This window comes from Podarcis filfolensis, assembly GCF_964270895.1.
Source record: "Podarcis filfolensis genome assembly, chromosome: 1".
Classification (NCBI taxonomy): Eukaryota; Metazoa; Chordata; class Lepidosauria; order Squamata; family Lacertidae; genus Podarcis; species Podarcis filfolensis.
In genome coordinates, this window is record NC_139604.1 from 64,827,877 (window position 1) to 64,847,749 (window position 19,873).

General features: G+C 43.7%; 1 protein-coding gene and 1 long non-coding RNA gene across 4 annotated transcripts in view; one reads left to right on the forward strand and one right to left on the reverse strand.

Moving 5' to 3' along the window:
• The window catches only part of SERGEF (secretion regulating guanine nucleotide exchange factor), a 104,104-nt gene that overhangs the window by 73,145 nt on the left and 11,086 nt on the right, over window positions 1–19,873 (forward strand). The window lies entirely within an intron of this gene.
• LOC310751322 lies at window positions 10,793–13,576 on the reverse strand. Its single transcript, XR_014542458.1, has 2 exons — window positions 12,464–13,576; window positions 10,793–11,052 (listed from the first exon to the last, which is right to left on the reverse strand). It is a non-coding gene; the product is annotated as an uncharacterized lncRNA (long non-coding RNA).

The following is a 19,873-nucleotide window of genomic DNA, read 5'->3' on the forward strand; positions in this document are numbered from 1 at the left end:
TGGCACTTGGAATTAGCTTTCAAAATGACTTAATGTGTTTGATTTGCATTTACTTTTTCTGCACAGTGTTACAATTGCACTAGATGCAAGGAAATTGGCTGAGTGAGTTGCACACAAATGTACTTTTTATCATTTCAACACTATATTTTAATTACTGTCCCCTTTTGTGTCTCAACACTTGTATAAATGTTGTTTTCTTGCAGCACTAAAAAGATCTCCACCTCGAAGAGCTCTTTGCCTGGTTTGATAAAAGCAAACTGCAAGCTTGGTTTACTATAAATATAGTCATCTCAAGCACTTTCCACCCTGCAAGCCTGTCCCTTCTAACTCATCATATGCACTGTGAATTCATGACAAATCATGATCCGCTCAGTGCACCCATACAAGAGCAGCCTACTCTCCTGCTAACGTGTGCTAACACACACATTCATTATCCATGTAATGAAAAGCTCCAGCAAGAATGCTCTCCTCTTACCCACCCCCTGACTTCTGATGCCTTAGGGTTGTAGTGCAAAACTAAAACCATAAACATTTCTGTGGTCCATCTTTGCCTGCAACTGAAGACTCCTTGCCTATGCAAGGGAGTGGCGTTTTCATTCACAAATTGGTATTTACAGCTATAACTAAAGAGTCGCCTTTCTCTGGGCTTTACCCCCTCCCCCATAGACACAATAAACTGCTATGTACTCTGCATATACAGTGGTACCTCGGGTTACATACGCTTCAGGTTACATACGCTTCAGGTTACAGACTCCGCTAACCCAGAAATAGTGCTTCAGGTTAAGGACTTTGCTTCAGGTTGAGAACATAAATCGTGCTCCGGCGGCATGGCAGCAGCAGAAGGCCCCATTAGCTAAAGTGGTGCTTCAGGTTAAGAACAGTTTCAAGTTAAGTACATGTCAGGGAACTGTCATCGGAAGAACAGGTGGTGCAAGGGCTCCCAGAGGTTGAGAGAGACTTATCAGCGGAGGAGGGAACCAGCAGGGGGCGAGAAAGAGCTCCAAGGGAAAGCGAGTCAGAAGAATGGCTCAGAGACAATTCCAGCGAGAACAGCGAGGAGGTTTCAGGACCTCCTATAGGGACGCCCACTCCTCGCAGGAAATTGTCACGTAGAGAGTCCAGAAGACGTGTTTCCGTTAAGGAGCTGTTATGCTGGAAGAAATTCCGTAAACGCCCACTGTCGGATTCTGCCAGCGACTGACGGAGCCATGCTTATGGCGCTCCGTTACAGACAGTGGTTTGTGGACTTAGCCAAACACTGAGGGACTAGGAACTTTACGCACAAGCAGCTCAACATCCCATCACAGCAATCCGACAGTCCCTGAAAGCAGCTTGTGCAGAGAAAGCATCATGAGCAACCCAGCTGGAACCGGAGATGCAGGAGGAGCTGGAGCCGGTCCAAGCCTGGAAGAAAGGTACCGGGTGTTGGAGGTCCAGCTAGCGCTGCAAACGGCGAGGCTCGATGAGAGGAGGGCTCAGGATGCAGAAAAGGCAAAGGCCCCCCCACAAGCAAGAAAGATGCCAGGATTGGTGCAGAAGTTTGGGGGGGATCCCAGGAACTATCAAGCCTTTAGGACAGAGATGCAGTATGCTCTTAATCTGCAGTTTGATGACTTTCCCGACGAGGAATCGCGAGTGGCGTTTGTGGTTAGCCATCTCGAAGGGGGGGCGAGAGACTGGGTTAGACCCCTGATGGCAGGGCATAATGAAGTCTTGAAAGACGCACGGAAGTTTTTTCGCGCCATGGACCTGATGTTTTCCAGCGACATTGAACAGGGAGTGGTGCGCAGACAGTTGATGGCTTGTAAACAGGGGAGCCGATCTGTCCGTGAGTACTGGACTGAGTTTACTATGTTTATACACAAATTGGGGTGGGATCTGTCAGCGGAACCCATTCAAATGCTTTTCGAAGAGGGACTTTCTTCGGCTGTGAAAGATGAACTTTCCCGGGCGCCCAGGGCGGAGTCTATGGACCAGCTGACCAAATTAGCGCTGACCATTGGAGCACGCCAGGAGGCTAGAGCCTTGGAGAAGCGGGAAGGGAAAGGGGAGCGTTGGAGGGATTTCCGCATTCCAGAGATTCCGGAGCCAATTTTCCCGCCCGCAGAGCCGATGGAAGTTGGAACAGCGCGCGCACGGGCAGTTTCAAATCCCAGTGAAGGGCGGAAGAAGGAGGGGAAGAGCCCCAAGAAATGTTATCTCTGCCAGCAGCCAGGTCATTTTGCCAGAGTCTGTCCACAAAGAAAGGAATGGCAAGGGATGGCAGGAGCTGTTGGGGGGAAGGAGGAGGAAGGGCAGGACCAAGTAAAAGCCAGCGCCTGACTGCCACCATCAGGGCACAGCAGTCAGGCCAAGGAGCAGTAAAAGTGCCCACGCCGGAACCTCCGAGACCAGCCCTAGTGATAGAGGTGTTGCTAGAGCTGCCAAACGGACATCCCTTAAAGATAAGGGCGCTATTGGACTCAGGCAGCTCCTGTAATTTTATGAGCAAGGAGTTTGCAGCAGAACACCAGATACAGACTATCCCTTTAAGCAACCCCTTGCAGGTGACCACGATCGATGGGAGAGAGCTGTTGGGAGGAGAAGTCAGCTTACAGACCGTCCCAATGGTAATGAGGGTAGCCAGGCACACTGAAAGAATAGCGTTCAATGTGGCCACCTTGGGAGGGGCTCCCATTATTTTGGGGATGAGCTGGCTAGCGTTGCATGATCCGCTAGTGGGTTGGCATCAGAGAGTGGTCTCCTTTGGGTCAGCACATTGCCTAGAACATTGCAAAGAGGGCAAGGCTCCAGAAGGGGCAAGGGCCTTTCTAGCAGGAACAGAAGTAACGGACAAAAGAAAGGTGCCCAAACAATACGCTGACCTGAGCAATGTCTTCAGCGAAAGGGAAGCAGACAAACTACCACCGCATAGACCCTTTGACTGCCAGATCAATCTAGTCCCTGGAGCCCAGCTCCCTGTGGGCAAGCTGTATGCCATGTCAGACAGGGAAATGCAGGAGTTGAGGGAGTTTATTGACAAAAACCTGAAGAGAGGTTTCATCAGAGAGTCCAGAGCGGTGGGGGGCAGCCCAGTGTTTTTCGTGGACAAAAAAACACACGGATAAACCGAGATTGGTCGTGGACTACCGGGCCCTAAATGCCGTGTCGGAACCAGTGACTTTCCCTATGCCCAGGATTGATGACATTTTGACCAGGGTGAGGAAGGGAAAGATATTTACTAAACTGGACCTGAGGGGAGCATACAACCTGATACGGATAAGGAAGGGGGATGAATGGAAGACTACCATGTTCACCCATTTGGGGGCGTTCGAATATCTCGTTATGCCCTTTGGATTACAAGCAGGCTCAGCATGTTTTCAATCGTTCATGAACCACGTCCTGGGACCTCTGCTCTACAAGAATTGCGTGGCGTTCCTAGATGACGTGTTAGTATATTCAGAGAATGAGGAGCAGCATGTAAAGGACGTCAGGGAAGTGTTGAGCCAACTGCAAGCTAACCAGCTGTGGGTGAAATTGGAGAAGTGTCAGTTTCACACCAAGGAGGTGGATTTCCTGGGGTACCGCTTGTCAGACAAGGGATTAGCCATGGATCCAGGCAAGGTCCAGGTGGTACTGGAATGGAAGACACCGAAAACGAAAAAGGATGTGCAAAGATTCTTAGGGTTTGGGAACTTTTATCGGAAGTTCATCAAGAACTTTGCCCATTTAACGGCTCCCATCACGGACTGTCTCAGCAGCAAGAAGAAATTTGTTTGGACGGCAGAAGCGGAGCATGCATTCGAAGAATTGAAAAAGGCCTTCGCTTCGGAAGAACAGCTCCTGCACGTGGATTTACAAAAACCCATGAGAGTGGAAACGGACGCATCAGACCGGGCGGTGGGGGCGGTGCTTCTTCAGCCGGGGAAGGATAAGTCGGAGTGGAGACCGTGTGCCTTCTTCTCGCGGAAGTTAAACAAATCCGAGAAGAACTACACGGTATATGACCGAGAACTACTCGCCATTCACGAAGCGTTCCGGAAATGGAGACACTTACTAATTGGTGCACAACACAAGGTGCAAGTATGCACGGACCACAAGAATTTAGAGTACTGGAGAACGGCACGAGTGCTCAACCAACGGCAAGTGAGATGGGCACAGGAGTTCTCCAAATTTTATTTTGAAATCTGCTATGTGCCAGGCCCAGAAAACGTCAGGGCGGACGCTCTCTCACGCAAACCAGAGTATTTGGAGGGGGAGGGAGCACCCGAAGAGAGACATATCATCCCAGAGGACCGCTGGGTGTGTGGGGTGGCGTTGGTGGGGCAAAGGGAACTGGTAGAGGAGATGCAGAATGATGAATACGCCCAGAATAAGCTCCAAGGTCTAAGGAGGGAGGGAGAAAACTCCGGAGGTTTTGAAGAAAGAAACGGGGCATTGTATTACAAAGGGGCACTATATATACCCAAAGGGGAATTGAGAGGGAGAGTACTCAAACAGATGCACGACAGCCCTACAGCAGGGCATTTTGGGCAACACAAAACCATGTGGTTGGTTACCAGGGAATTTTGGTGGCCCAGGGTGAGGGAAGATGTACGGGAGTATGTAAGAGGGTGTGACCAATACCAGCGAGCCAAGGGAGAAAGGCGGGCGCCGGCGGGGTTGTTAGAACCGTTGCCCACACCAGAGAGGCCATGGGAGGCGGTATCGATAGATTTTATGACTAATCTGCCGAAATCCAAGGGGAAAACCGCCATACTGGTAGTAGTAGACCTGTTAACTAAGATGGGCCACTTTGTAGCTTGCTCACATGCAGTCACGGCGGAAGAGACAGCTAAATTGTTTGTAGAACATATTTTTAGACTGCATGGCGCCCCCTTGAGGGTGGTCTCAGATCGGGGCAAACAATTCACGTCCAGGTTCTGGAGGAAGCTCATGAGCTTACTGCACGTGGAGGTCAATTTTTCGACTGCCCGGCACCCAGAAACCAACGGGCAGGCGGAAAGAGCAAACGGTATCCTCCAACAATACCTGAGGTGTTATGTCAATGACAGAGAGAACGATTGTGTGGAAAAGTTGGCGCTGGCGGAATTTGCCTACAATAATGCGGAGAATGTGTGCACCGGATGAGCCCCTTTTTGGCTAATTATGGGTGCCACCCCAGGGCATTTCCAGGGGGAGGAGGGGAGAGATGGAGCGTCCCAGCCGCAGAACTTTTTGTAGAAGAAATGGAAGCGATTCATCGTCAACTCCAACTCAACTTAGAAAGGGCCAAAGAACAATATAAGAAGCAGGCAGACAAGAACAGAAGGGAAGGTGAAACTATAAGGGTGGGGGATCAGGTGTGGCTGTCCACCCAAGGACTGCCGTTCAAGGGGGGTTGCAAGAAATTGAGACCCAAAAGATTGGGACCATTTGAGGTCATTCAACAGGTTAACCCCGTAGCTTTCAGACTCCGGTTACCGAACCACATGAAACTGCATCCAGTATTCCACAGGTCATTACTGTCACCGTATAGGGGGGGAAAAGAAGGGGTTTCCCCACAGGGACCAGTCTTAGAAGAGAGGGAAAGCAGCAACCATGTGGCGGAAATCCTCGACTCCAGGTGGAAGGGTAATCAGGTGGAGTATTTGGTAGCGTGGGAAGGGGAACCGGAGTCAGAAAACACCTGGGTAACGGCAGAGGAAGTCAATGACGAGGTCTTGATCGAAGCGTTCCACCAAAGGTTCCCCAGGAAACCTCAGTCAGTAGCGAGGTTCCGGAGGGAGTACTTTGGCACCACCGAAGAGGAGGAGGAATTGGAAGGATTCACGGGGTCAGAGTGGGAAGAAGGAATAGATTCCGAGGAGGATGAGTACTTAGAAACCCGAAACAGCAACCGGTGGAGGAAAATGTTCGAGACTTCGGAAGATGAGGGAAGTTCTTTCAGGGGTTTTGCTCCCTCGCCTCCAGCAGAGGAAGGGAGGGGAGGGGGTGGAGGGGGCCCTGGAGGGGAGGTGGATGTCAGGGAACTGTCATCGGAAGAAGAGGTGGTGCAAGGGCTCCCAGAGGTTGAGAGAGACTTATCAGCGGAGGAGGGAACCAGCAGGGGGCGAGAAAGAGCTCCAAGGGAAAGCGAGTCAGAAGAATGGCTCAGAGACAATTCCAGCGAGAACAGCGAGGAGGTTTCAGGACCTCCTATAGGGACGCCCACTCCTCGCAGGAAATTGTCACGTAGAGAGTCCAGAAGACGTGTTTCCATTAAGGAGCTGTTATGCTGGAAGAAATTCCGTAAACGCCCACTGTCGGATTCTGCCAGCGACTGACGGAGCCATGCTTATGGCGCTCCGTTACAGACAGTGGTTTGTGGACTTAGCCAAACACTGAGGGACTAGGAACTTTACGCACAAGCAGCTCAACATCCCATCACAGTACAGACCTCCGGAACGAATTAAGTACCTAACCTGAGGTACCACTGTATGTGCATAACCCCACCGCTGAAAACCCTTTACAAACCATTTCCCCTAAAATTGAAAATAAAAAATCGCAGGGCATTTTTGCAGGCTCAGGTGTGATTTGCCCCCAAAGTGGTACTGTCCCAGTTGAAGGTATTTGCCTCTGCTCATTTTTCCCTGTGGAAGTATCTTCGTATATAATAAAATGTAGTTGTGTTATATTTTATAGTGTGGGATTCATAGTGAAAAGGTTCCACTGCTGGGAAAATTGAAAATGGACAGAATGCCCTTTACTCCTTGGCAACTTGATTGCTTTAGTCCTTTGGTAACAGGAGAGCAGGAGTTGGCACTAAGGCAAGGGTATTCTTGGACTCCCAGCTCTAATGTGTCCCTCCTTGGTGGCTCTACTGTCTTTCCTATAATAGCAGTGGGGTCTGCATGGTCAAGAGCTACTTAACATTGGCATTCAGGAAGTTTCTTAGGGCCTGGTTACACCAGACCCAATTAATGTGCTTAATTCCCTAACGAATTAAAGATATAGGAGTTTAGCATCCAGAGCTAAACTGCTCTGGGTGTTTCTCTCTTCTTGCTTGCCTCACAGAAAAAACAATGGTGCACTCAGCAGATAGAAATCTAAAATGCATAATAAGATTTTTCCCCCTCAGACAGGGAAGAAAATTGATCCTTTCTGGCGTTAAAGACCCGTGATTTATGAATTACAAATGTGTCTCTGGAGGCCTGCTTGTATATTAAGAGAGTCCTAATGAGAGCCTTGTAACTATATCCTTGTTGTGTAGCCTTTTGTTTTTTTGTGTTTTGTGAAAGCCTTGTAGTGTCTCCTTTTATTTTTTTATGGGCATGCTGATGTTTCCATTTTTGTACTCATTCAACCACTGTTACCAGAATGGCCATTTCTACCAACCCATAACTCTGTATTCAGGGTGGTGCCGTGTGGGATTAGAGGGGATGAGAGCATTCCTGTCACAAGCAATGGCATTATATTATGCACTGGCTCTCGTGACAGGGCTTGTAAAATTCACATTGCCTATGGTTCATCCTGTGGGCTTTGATGCATCTCAGGATAGAACATCACCAACAAATTAGTGTCTCTTTTGATGAATCTCACTGCTAGGTGCATTGCTGTAAGGTGTTTGCCAGAGAATGAGGACATTTCCCAAATACAACTGATGGACAATGTAAGCAGCAAGGACCAATCTGGACAGAATCACTCTATTTCCTAAATGTTTATCTCCTATATTTATCTTCCATATTCAAACTCAGACTATGAATGTGATTTAGATTTGGTTGGTGTCGCTTGTTTGTATCAGTGCAATTGAATATTGAATTATTGGAATGAAGTTTGATATGTATGTTCAGGTCAAGACCCCGTTCTCTGTGTTGAGATAATATATCCTCTTGACCTCTGAACCAATTTTCATCGGGGAGAGGGACAAGAATGCAGAATACTTAGCACAGTCTTAAAGCCATACATCATGTTGCAATCAGACCAAAAGGTCTATATATAAATCTTGAATTTCAGCTCAGTTGCCACCAGTGTTTATGAAGGGGACAGTTAGATATTAGATATCAGAAAGGGCATGTGCCAATCATTGGCATATATTTTTGGTTTGGAAGGATACAATTTCTGAAGAATATGTGGAGTAAGAAGGTCATATATACATATGCATTAGTTACCCATAAATAATATCTTACTGAGCTTTGATTTTTAAAGAAATTGCAGTACTCTTCTCCCCGCAGCTGGCAATCCTTAAAATCTGGGAGTAGGAAAATGAGAACTTACTGTGTTCACTAGTATCATTTTTATTCTTGACAGCTAGGCAATGGATAGCTAAAAGCTGGAAATTAGCAGAAACTTTGACGCTTGAAGCATGGCTTCATAGAATCTGGATTGTTGCCATGGCAGAAAAACTGATATGAAACTGGCCAAAGGGAAAGCAAAGCCAATGGATTTCTTCATGGTCTGACACCCTTTAATGGACTGTAGGCAAAAACTGGACATTTCACATGTGTTCTCTGAGCTCTGGAATGAAAACTGAATCTCCCAAAATGATAATTAAAGACAATTATTGCTTAACTGGAAGAAGTAATGCACGCAATACACTTGGTTGAATTAGGTGACTGGGATTTGGATGGGGTGTTGCATATTGCTGATCTGATTTATTTGATTGATTTCCAGCTCCGTGTTTTCATATGGTTCATTTATGTGTTATTTTCTTGTATGTGCATTGTTATCTGATAATTGATATTGGAAGCTATGTTATATTATAATTTTAATTTGCTGGGGGGGGGGAAATGATATCAGAATGCATAGAATAGAATATCATTTATTACGGCCATAGGCCCATACAGGTAAAAACAACACATAAATAACAGCTTGTGCCGTAAGGAGAAAAAAAAAAAGCAATCGCTAAAACACTACTATAACAATAAAATACTATAAAATGGAAAGGCATACTACGCCTTAATTAGCTTGTAGAGCTCCTTGGCGTCGCTTTTGGGAAAGGACAGCAACAAGGAACCTAGCCACCTTCAGGGTCGTGTGGGTATCCTTGTCCTGCAAGATTTGGGCAAGGTGGAATTTTGGTGGGGTACCCTCTAGTTTCTGTATGATTGATCCCAACAAATTTGCCCGTAGCACATTAAACAAGGGGCAAGTGAACATAATGTGCTGGAGCGACTCCGGCGTCACCTTATCACATTCGCACACAGCGGGGGCTTGACCCTTTGAGAACCTATGTCTCAGGACATTGGAGGGAAAGACGTTAAACCTCGCTTTGGTGAAGGCCAGTCTATGTGCAACAGTCGAAAGGGAGGAGAGGTATGATGGAACGCAGTAAGTTAAAGTGATACCAATGTTCTGGGGCGAACAAACACCTCCCCCCAGCGTATAATTTCGCTGTAAATCGATGTCATCCAGTCTTTGGCGGATCAGTCTCTGAGCAGTGATTTGGTCTAGTTTTAGGGAATCTGAGGGAGAGATTCCATAACTCAGGAGTTTGGCATGAATTCTACTAGTCCAAAGGCTAGAGAATTCATCTCGCCATAAGCATTGGGCAAGGTAATGGTTTGGTAATCTATGCCACAATGATAACCAGTAGTTGAAGACTTGCTTCCACAGGCAAGTTTCTAGGGATGCGACCCTCAATTCTAGTCGCATGGCTGCGTTGCTTACGCACAGGGGGAGCATTAGGAGCCGACGTAGGAATTGGCTTTGCAGAGTCTCAAGGGGAGCAAGATCTGTCATCACGGCCCAGAGCGGGGCAGCATAAGCAAGCACGGCAACCACTTTTGCCTTGAACACCTTTAGGGCCGAGGGAACATGCAAAGCTCCGTCCGAAAAGAAGAATCGGAGGAGCGCATATGACAAGGTTTTGGCCTTATTAAGTAGGTGTTGAATGTGAGCTTTCCACCCCAAATTGTATTGAAAAATAACTCCTAGGTATTGAAATTTTAGGACTTGCTCTATTTTTGCCCCACCAAGCTTCCATTTGTATAATCTCCGGCTTCTGGAGAAGATCAGGATCTTGGACTTGGCATGGTTGATGGTTAATTGATTGAGTTGACAATACGTGGCAAAGATCTTCAGAGCTCTGGTTAGTCCAACACGTGTATAGGATAGAATTACCGCGTCGTCCGCATATGAAAGGAGTGGGCAGCGGTAATCCGCTAGTCTAGGCGCGTGTGTACTTGGAGATGAGTTGACTAGGGGTGCTCGCATGTCGCTGATGAATAGGTTGAATAGGCAGGGAGCCAATATACATCCTTGGCGCACTCCCTTGTTTATTGGTATCGAGTTTGTAAGGTCGCCCGCTGGAGTGAATCTCACTCTGGCAAGGGTACCTTCGTGGAGCTGGCTTATGAGCCATAAGAGTCTTCTATCAATGCCCTGTTTCGCAAGTTTCTCCCAAAGAATATTTCTAGGAACGCTGTCAAAGGCTGCCTTTAGATCTAAGAAGGCAGCACAGAGGTAGCCCCGGGGGGGGGGGGGGGGAGGAGTACTGATATCAGAATGCATTTCGGTGAGCACATTCAGAACACAGTTGTATTTCAGCTTTGTCTCCCATATTAATTTTTCAGTGGGGGCAGAAACCCATAAAACTCACCGAATACTTGAATACTGAGGAAATACAGTGTGATTGTGACATAATTCTGCATTTAGAGTTGGAATACCTGTGTGACCTCTGCACCCATTTTCAAGGGGAAGAGGAACAAGGTGAAATAGATTGTAAAGCAATCTCTGAAGTAGGCTTTACTCATTATATTTAGATGTGCCTGAGGCCAGGTTCTTGACTGCAGCTGATATGCATATCCCTTTTCTTTAAATCCACATCTATATCTATCCACCTGTATTTTAAAAAAAATTAAATGAGAACATCAGAGCGTAAGGATGGATAAAAAAGGTGATCCAAATATTCAAGTCTACTCTGTTGCTATGATTGATTATGGAGTGCTATTACTATTAAGATCTCTGAAAATGAGTTCCAAAGTTAATGAGGGGAAACCATTTGTGGATTTTTTTTTTGCTACAGAGGACAGTTGCATAAAGGACAGAATGAAACAATGTCTCTTGCTTACCCCTATGCCTGGAACTTCTTGAAATATTTGCATGGTTCCACCTCTTCTTCCTTCCCTTCATATTACTTCTCATATCCCACTTTTTCCTTGATGCCTTTGACTTAAGACCCTAATTCTTACCCCCAACCGAAATTAAACCTAAATATGTATCTATACTTACTTATAATTGTCTCCTGTTACTTTTGCTTCTCTCTCTTTCTTATTTTCTTTGTAACCTGTCCCCTTGGCCAACATTTGGACTGTTAGCACGGTCAGGGGTACCTTTACATTTACCTTTATGTGCTATAGATCTAGATATAACAGAGTTATATAAACTGTAAAACACTCTGAACACCAATGACATTGTGCATCATCATCATCATCATATTGTGGCTTTGAAAGTTAAGAGGGTCAAATCTCTCAAAAATGCTTGGGAGTTGTCTAAAACTAAAATATTAGAAGCTCAGCTAGAAGATATGTCACAGATCAAGGAATGTACATCCAGGGCCAAGACAATGACAGTGTGGTTAACAAGCAAAGTAAAGCTATTAGAGGCAAGAAGGCTTCCTAAAAAAAATGAAAGTCTTGTCCAAAAGACAAAAAGGAATACAAACTTCGGCAAAAAAAGAAGAAGCAAGGAGGCAATAAGGGATGCTAAAAAAGAATTTGAGGAGCACGTTGCTAAAAACCTGAAGACCAACAACAACCAGATCTTTAAATACATTAGTAGCAGAAGACCAGCTAGGGAGGCATTTGGGCATTTGGATGACAAGGGAGTTAAAAGTGCTAAGGGAGAATGAGGAGATTGCAGAGAAGCTGAATGAATTCTTTGCACCTGTCTTCACAACAAAAGACATGAGGCAGATCCCAGGGCCTGAACTAACTTCCACAAACAAGCGAGGAGCTTAGATAAATAGTGGTGACACACAATTAAGTTCTAAACCTTATTGACAACATAAAAATCAACAAACACAGTAGTTGGGTATGAAAGGGCACCTGACAGGGCTCAAATATGAGATTGCTGGTCTTCTAACTTGTCCCTAAGATCACCCTCCATACATGAGGACTGGAAAGTGGTTGGTGTAATACCAGTTTTTTCTAAAGGTGGGGTTTCCTGGAAATTACAGGTAGGCTAGCTTAACATCTATTCCAGGAAAATGGGTGGAAAGCATTGTTAGAGATAGAATTGCCAAGCAGATAGTTTCTGCCTTCTAGCTCTCCATTGAATGATTCAACCCTAAACTGGTGATTACTTGAGAATTTTGGGTTTGCTCCTATATTTGCCGTCCAGACCTGTGACTGGCTTCAGTTATCCAGGTACTATATGTATATTTTTTCATGAAGTATCCTAATATTTTTTTCACAGTCAGGAAATATTGGCATCTGCAAGTTGTAAGTTCTGTCTATGATTTTAGAAACCGCACAGTAAACCTTAGAAATGTCTCCCTTGAATGGCATATGGAACAATGGGGAACACCAAAATATAAACGTAACTTGGGACCTTTCTAAATAAGGGTTTTATACAGGGCTCTACTGTATAATGTGGGCATGATATGTTGAAAAGTGTGGTACACATAAAATCTTTTTCTTATTTCGATACTCTTGTCTGAAGAAAAGTATGGTGTAATTTCTAGATTTTAGAGTTGGCATAAAGGTTCAGCCCAGGCTATTGAACCTGCTGTGCAGAGAAACAGCATTTTGATTAATAGGTGGATTCAAGAATCCCAGTTGCACTAGGTATATTAGAGACAGGCTTATAGATCCCTGCAGGAGATCTCCTCCCTAGGTTTCTTTGGAGAGTGAAAATCGGGAGGGAAGGTATTAATATGACCTCTCATTATTTAGTTGGCACTGGATGTTGGCATTTCTCTTCTTGAGAAAGCCTCAGCTTGGATTGGCTCAGCTTGGATTTCCATACCGCATCAAAATTAATCCTAAAGAGAAAAGAACAACATTATTAGCAAGCCTGTTCATGCTGATACCTGGATGTCCTGTCAAGCTTTTGTCATGGGAGTCAACATTTCCTGTGATGGTTTAAAACCCAAACATTTCTTGAAAGTACTGTCTTCCAGGACGCTCAAAGCTTGCATGGGTTATTGGAGTCATGAGGCTATTAGAATCACATTCAACAAACCAGAAATAAGCAGCCTTTTCTTTAAAAGGTTTGGCGGTGGGGGGGAAGAGTCCCTCTGAATATAAGAGCGACCAAACTGCATCAGGCCAAAGGTCCCTCTTGTCTAGTAGCCTTCTTCCTACAATGGCAGCCAGGTGCATCAGGAAGCCCATAAGCAGATTTTGAGGCTAATAACCCTTTTCACTTCTTGGCCTCTCCTCAGTCGGCTGACTCTGAACCTGCTGAAGGAAAGGTGTCCATTCAGTGGATATTTAGCCAAGCTTGCTGCATGGATTAGAAGGTTGCTGTTTTATTTGATGAAAGAGGGCTATAAAATCAAATAATGTCAAGACCAATACATTATTAATGAAATTAAAATTGTTCTGTAGCATTTTAGAAATCCTGTTAATTATCTCAGTGATTCTGCTGCAAGGGCAGAATGTGAGAGTATGCTTTATTTTATTTTTAACCAAGCGCTTAGGAAAAATACTACATGCTTTTCCTTACTATTTTACCTGTAAAACAGAAATAATAATAATAATAATAAATAAATAAATAAATAAATAAATTAAATAAATCATTTAAAATATGAAAATAGATTGCTCTGCTTTCTGCAGCTTCCCACTGCCTAGCGGCCTCAAATTAATTCCGTAAGAATCAGTCCCCTGTGCACACTAACCTAGGAGTAAGCTCAATTGAACCTTAGTGGGATTTGTGCATCTAGAACATGCAATAATCAGGACAGATTAAGATGGATTGAAGCCTTGGAGTTGTATTAATTTGGGTGAGAGGGAGCAGGAAAACCTGAAACCTGAATTCTAGATTGAAGCAGGCAGATAGCATAGAGCAACTCAGAATCAAGAACAGTTTGGGTTTTTTTAAGCAGAGCTAAAGATATAAGGTGAATCTTGGGGCCCACACAAACCCCTACTGTTTAATATTGAAGCTACTGGTGCTTCCAGATTTATGGTTGCAAGGTCCAGTATTTAACCAAAGGGGTTTTCTTTCCTTTGATTCCTATAGGTGAAGTAAAAAACAAAAACAAAAAGTGAATGAAGCAAACTTCGGGAAAGGTCAGGCAAAAGGCCCATTCTATTAGCCACCTACAATTCATGGATATATGTGATATCTCCGTTCATCAAAGAGCTCTAAATTAGGTTCAATTTATATGTGATCACACATTGGATATTGAGAAATATTCTGTAATGCTGAACAAAACGCACACATCACAATAATCACTCAGCTTTCCAAGTTCCCATGGATGTCATTGATTTGTGCTTTCATGCATTCCTCCCACCCCCATGACTACTACAAGATTTAGGTTAAACAGCCAGAACAACCTTTTAGGAGCAGCCCAGCAATGGAATGAGCTGACAGGGGAAGCCATGGAAATCTTTGGAAAGTCAAGGGAAATCTTTGGAAAGTCAAAATTGAACAAGCACCTATCACAGATGATTTAGTTCTGTTTTAGAAAAAGAGGTGAAGTAGATGAGCTGTTGAATCCTTCTTTGTTTGTGGTAGGCTGTGAAATGCCACCTGAAATTGTTCTGTTATATGGCAGTGCTGAATGAGCTGGATCGTGATCTTCAGTGGCCAAAACCAGCACCGAGTTATGGCATTCAAATAATGCTCAGGATTGTGTTGCCGGGTGATTAAAACTATCTACGAATGTACCCTTTTAAACAGAGGAATGGAGGAAAGGGTAGAACTGCAGTTAAAGAAATGGAGTAACTTTCATAGGCATTTCACATATTCTGTCTCTGCAAGGACTCCTACTAAAAACAGTGAATGCCTTTTGCATCTATTAATTTAGCCTTTTAAAGAATTTTTTTCTGGGTGAAAAATCCATCATAAACTTAGAAATAGACAGGGCATATGAATGCATGTCCTAATTCTCTCCAAATCAAAGGCCAAGAGCAGTAATTATCTCATTCTGAGATTTTACACCCAGATATACTTTTAAATTAGGGAGGAAAATGGATACAGTTAAATGCAAAGGGCATGAGCTAATGTCCTCCTCTGATCTGAATGCGGGAATTCAGTTGAGCGGCTTGGAGTATGGTGCTCCTGTAAAAATTATACCCTAAATTATTTGATAGGCTTGTGATTATGGCCATTACCTGGAGAGCCACGAAAGCCCTCACATTGAAAATATGACAGAAACACTGGGCTGAATCCAAAGTTGCCTCTGAACAGGTGCTTACGAGGGTTGGGGCCTCTGGAGCAGCAGTGTGCTTCTGGGTGGGGATAGGTCCACAGGAGGAACAAGGAACTAGGGAAGACCACCTACCATTTCTTCCAGTAGGGAGGGAGCCCCAAACAGATCTCTGTGTGTTCCATGAATAGAAGTGCGTCTGGTCATTGAATGGCCCACCTGGATCCAACCCATTATGAGTTAAATTTCTGAGTGGCCACGTATTTCCCATTTGTATGCAGTGAACTTCATAGCCAAGAAGGGATGTGAAATTAAATCTTCCAGATTCAGCACCTCTTCCACTCCTCCAAACATGATGACATAAATATGGAACAGCTAATAATTTTGCTTGAAGCAAACAAACATCTGCTTGGCTATGGGTGGCAACTTTTCAGAAGTAAGTGCCCAGTCAGGGTCATGTTAGTACAATATGTTAAGGTGCCAGAGCATCTCAGGCTCTTAGCTATAATTTTAGAGCATGTTTCCTGTTGGCTGATGACCTCTTTCAAGTGCTGATCACAGCATAGCTTGAATACCACTGTGTGGCTGGCAGCTACTCTTTGCTTATTTCTAAACTGCAGAAGTTTCCATCATCTGCTCCCTGGTTTAATCCCTTTCCTGTTTCAAATCCTCTGTGTATAAAATTTCCTCTTTTGATTTATGGACACAGAATTGCAGCTGTTTCACCCCCCCTTCTTTTACTTTTTGAGGACTTTCCTTCATAAGTGTTTAGTATCCCAAACAAGAAAACATACAACTAATTTTACAGTCAAGAGATGTGCCTTTTATCTTCCACATTTTCTGAAGTCCTTCTAACTCAAAACAAGCATATAAATTACAGTTTAGCTGTCTGCCTTAAAACTTGCTTATCTTCCTACACAAATAAGCACAAACGTATTAAAATAGGGTGCCCATAATGGCACCCTATTTTCTTCATTGCCCCTGGAAGCTGAAGGCAGTGGTAAGTCATCATGTTCCATAAGTTCCAATAAACATTTGGGCCTTCAATCTGCACAGTGCAACAGCTCTGCTTGCCCATTTATTAAAACACACAAAGAAACACTACCTGCCAGTCACCTCAGAACCTCCCCACGTCTGAGCCATTCAGTTTACCATAGAGGAAAAGAGGACACCATCCTGGGCTGCACTGGTAATAACCAGACTGTCCAGTATGAAAGAGGACAACTAGAACTCTAGGTTTTGGCAGCAGCCCTGTGATCTTTGAATGAAGGGCAGTGTGGAAATTTTACACACACTCATACATACAGCCATGGCTTCTTTTAACTGAGGAATGTGCATATTTACAAGGCCAGTCTTCAGCAGGTTTCATCTAATGTCTCGCTTGACAGATTGCTTGCTGTCATTTTCACTTTTCATGTTTCGTTTTACTTCCATTGCATGCAGTATTTTCCTTTGGGAATGAGTTTGACTCACCTTGGCAAGTCTAAATATAGAGTTGTCTGCATTACAGGAACATAGTACACATACATTTGTACAACACAGTTTTGTTTGCCAGATATTCCTCGCAGTATATGTCTTCTGCAAAACAAGCCTTTTCTTCTCCTGGCTCTTTTATTATGAACAGAATTCAGAATAATATTTTCAGATGCCAGGCCTTTTGTAAACCCATTAAGGATCTGATTAATTATGATAGCATTTCCTGAGTGATGTGATTTATGTCCCTCTCACTTTTAATGGAAAATGTAGATTACTCCTAACCATTTTAGAGATAGTCAACATTAATTACACTGAGAGTAGACTTAAGTAATGTTGGATATCACTCAGTGTAATTTCACCAAATTAAGTTATTTCTGTTTAGTGATTATTGCTTTCAGACATTTTCCATATTGCTTTCCATTTCATTTTAAAATGACCCCTCATCTTGTACTTTACATGATTTACAGCCCATCCTAAGCACATATTTCAATGATACTTTTTCTAAATATATGTTTGTTAGGATTGCAGTTGTTTCTTGCGTCAGCTGTGTTCTATGTTTGCAACAAGGAACTGATTTTTGATGCGTTTGCATCTTTCCAGAGGCCTTAATTTATAATTATGTTTTATCATGTAGTAAAGTGGATAAATCACTAAGTTGTGGCCAAATGTTCAGTTAGTCACAGTGTTCTGATCCAGGTTATAACAGCTGGAATTAAAACAAATTTAGTTTTTGATATGACACCTCTTTTTTTTGCTACCAATGGCAGCCATTTTCTGCTGGTACCCATGGCACAATATAGAAGTACCAACACCTCATATTTTTTTCTTATACGCACACCCACACATATATCTAGAGAGAACACATACAAACAGTAACACACGCGTGACTTTTACCATTTATGTAAACAATAAAGTTTCTTCCATGTAGGTGACCTAGTTCCCACCCCAAAACACACGAGAAGAGGCTGTTACTTGTAAGTAAGAAATACGTCTTCACCCAGGCAAATAGTGGTACAGGTGCAGGAGTCAGAGTTCAAGAGTTCAAGAGCTCAAGAGCAGGACAAGAGGCTCAAAGCTTGAAGGAAGCCATGAAGATGTCCCAACAAGTTTCCACATCCTGTCCAACCTTTAAATATGAGGCATGACTTGCAAGAATGTTTGGATTACAAATGTGCACTCTATTGGGATGGGTAGGTCTTCTCCCATCTACAAAGGCGGTACCTGGTTCTAGGTGACAAGACTGTGCCCTCTTTTTTGGGTTCCTGTTCAGTTGCTGCCACCTTCTGTTCTGCCTCTCTACTCAGCTGCTCCTTTGAGCCTCCACTGTGGCTCTCTGCTCTGCAAGAAGATGGGAGGTGGCATCTCTTTTCTCCCTTCCAAAGTGGCTGAAGTCAGGACGGAAAGAGGCAGTCTCACAATTCGGGCCCACCTTCTGTTTCTTCATTCTCCTCTTGCACCCTTGCCTGACAAGCCAAATCTGGTCCTTATAGTGCTATGGGGCTCATGTCATCAGGGATTTGAATGAGTGTGTCAGCCCTGAAACTTTAGGAAAGTCTGGATTTTATATTTTGTTTAAAGAATTAATGAAATAGTAGAGGAGGCAATAATCTTTCCTTGAAATTGTAGGAAAATTGATGTCTCACAAGTTAACTCATATTTATTTGGCTATAAAACCCATTAGCTTGTTTGTTGGCCTAGAGGCAGTGCTGTGGTCAATAGCACTGTAACTGGTGTAGCTCAGGCAAGGATGACTTCAGTTTTATATGTGTGTGTCAGAGTTGTTACCTTCCCTTAGTCGCCTATAAATAAAAAAGAGACGATCAAGAATCAGATTTCTAGGGTAGACCTCCTCAGAGAAGTCTTGTTCTGGCATTTAACTGATTTAGCAACTTTTATAGAGTTGTCAACCACTGCATTCCAACAAAGCATGATGGCTTTATAAATAACTTCAGAACTATAGTGTTTCCAAGGAGGTGCTGAGCTCCATGACATTTCAAAAGCTGTGTGGTGATTAAATTGGTGTAATGATCTTTAGAGGCATCGAAACCTTGAATTGTGACACACTTTGGGAATCCTTGTGACCTTGGCGTCCATCTGAACTGTAAGAGAAAGTCTTTCTAACACCTGAGATGAGCCAAGCTTCTCACAAGCAACAGCAAAAACGAGTACTCAAATAGATCATTAATTTGAATTCTTGGTTTAGGGTGATTAACTGTCAGAGTATATTGCAAGGCTTAATAGATATCCCGCTTTTGAGTTAATAGATGATGATAATTAAAGCGTCTATTAACTCGTTGTGAAAGCGTTCACAAAGCCTAGCCACCTCAGGAATTCATCCTCAACCCCAGTGCCTGGCCTCTCTGCTCAAGACCAGTTCAAGGGTCAAAGGAAAGGAATATGTGAACCAGTCTTCAAAGCGGGTGTCTCAGGCAAGGTGCTTGTTTTCTTCAGTCACCGAAAGGCAACATGAAAGACTCAATACTCTGAAGGGAAAATTGGAAGCCATATGGGTTACAGCCCATATGCATCATGGGTGATTATCTTACAGTACTCACAATAGATCCACTGAAATAAATGGACTTTGATTTCAGTGGGTCTGAGTATGACTAATGCTGCATACTGCAGGAGTTAACTGAGGATGCTAGAATACTCTTGTATGTGTACAGTAGTGTGTGTGTGTGTTCAGAATAAAGATTTTGGTTCTTGAAAATGTTTCTGAAAATGGAGGGTACTAAGGGGTTTTCTTCAGCTCCTACACTCTCTGAAAAAAAATGCTGTTATAAATAAACACAAGCGCTGAAGCTTATTAAATCGTTTTTTTTTAAAAAAATACATTTCTTGCTATCCAGTTAGAGAACATCATGTTGCCATGGAGAGGATGCACCTTCAGATTTATTATGTGGATATGTAAAAAAATGCCTCTTAATTGCTTCATTGTTACTCTTCCTCATGGTCATCTGTTGTCTCCTATGCCCGTCTGCCAACTCTTTTTGCATGTTTATTTTCATTATTTTAGGAAATCACCTCCCCTTGCTTATGTACTGTTATCTTACTTCGCCTCACCTTAGTCCCTTTCTCCAGTGCCATTTCTGCCCCCTCACCCCGGTTAAGCTAACTTGAAATTATCTTGCTAATGGAACA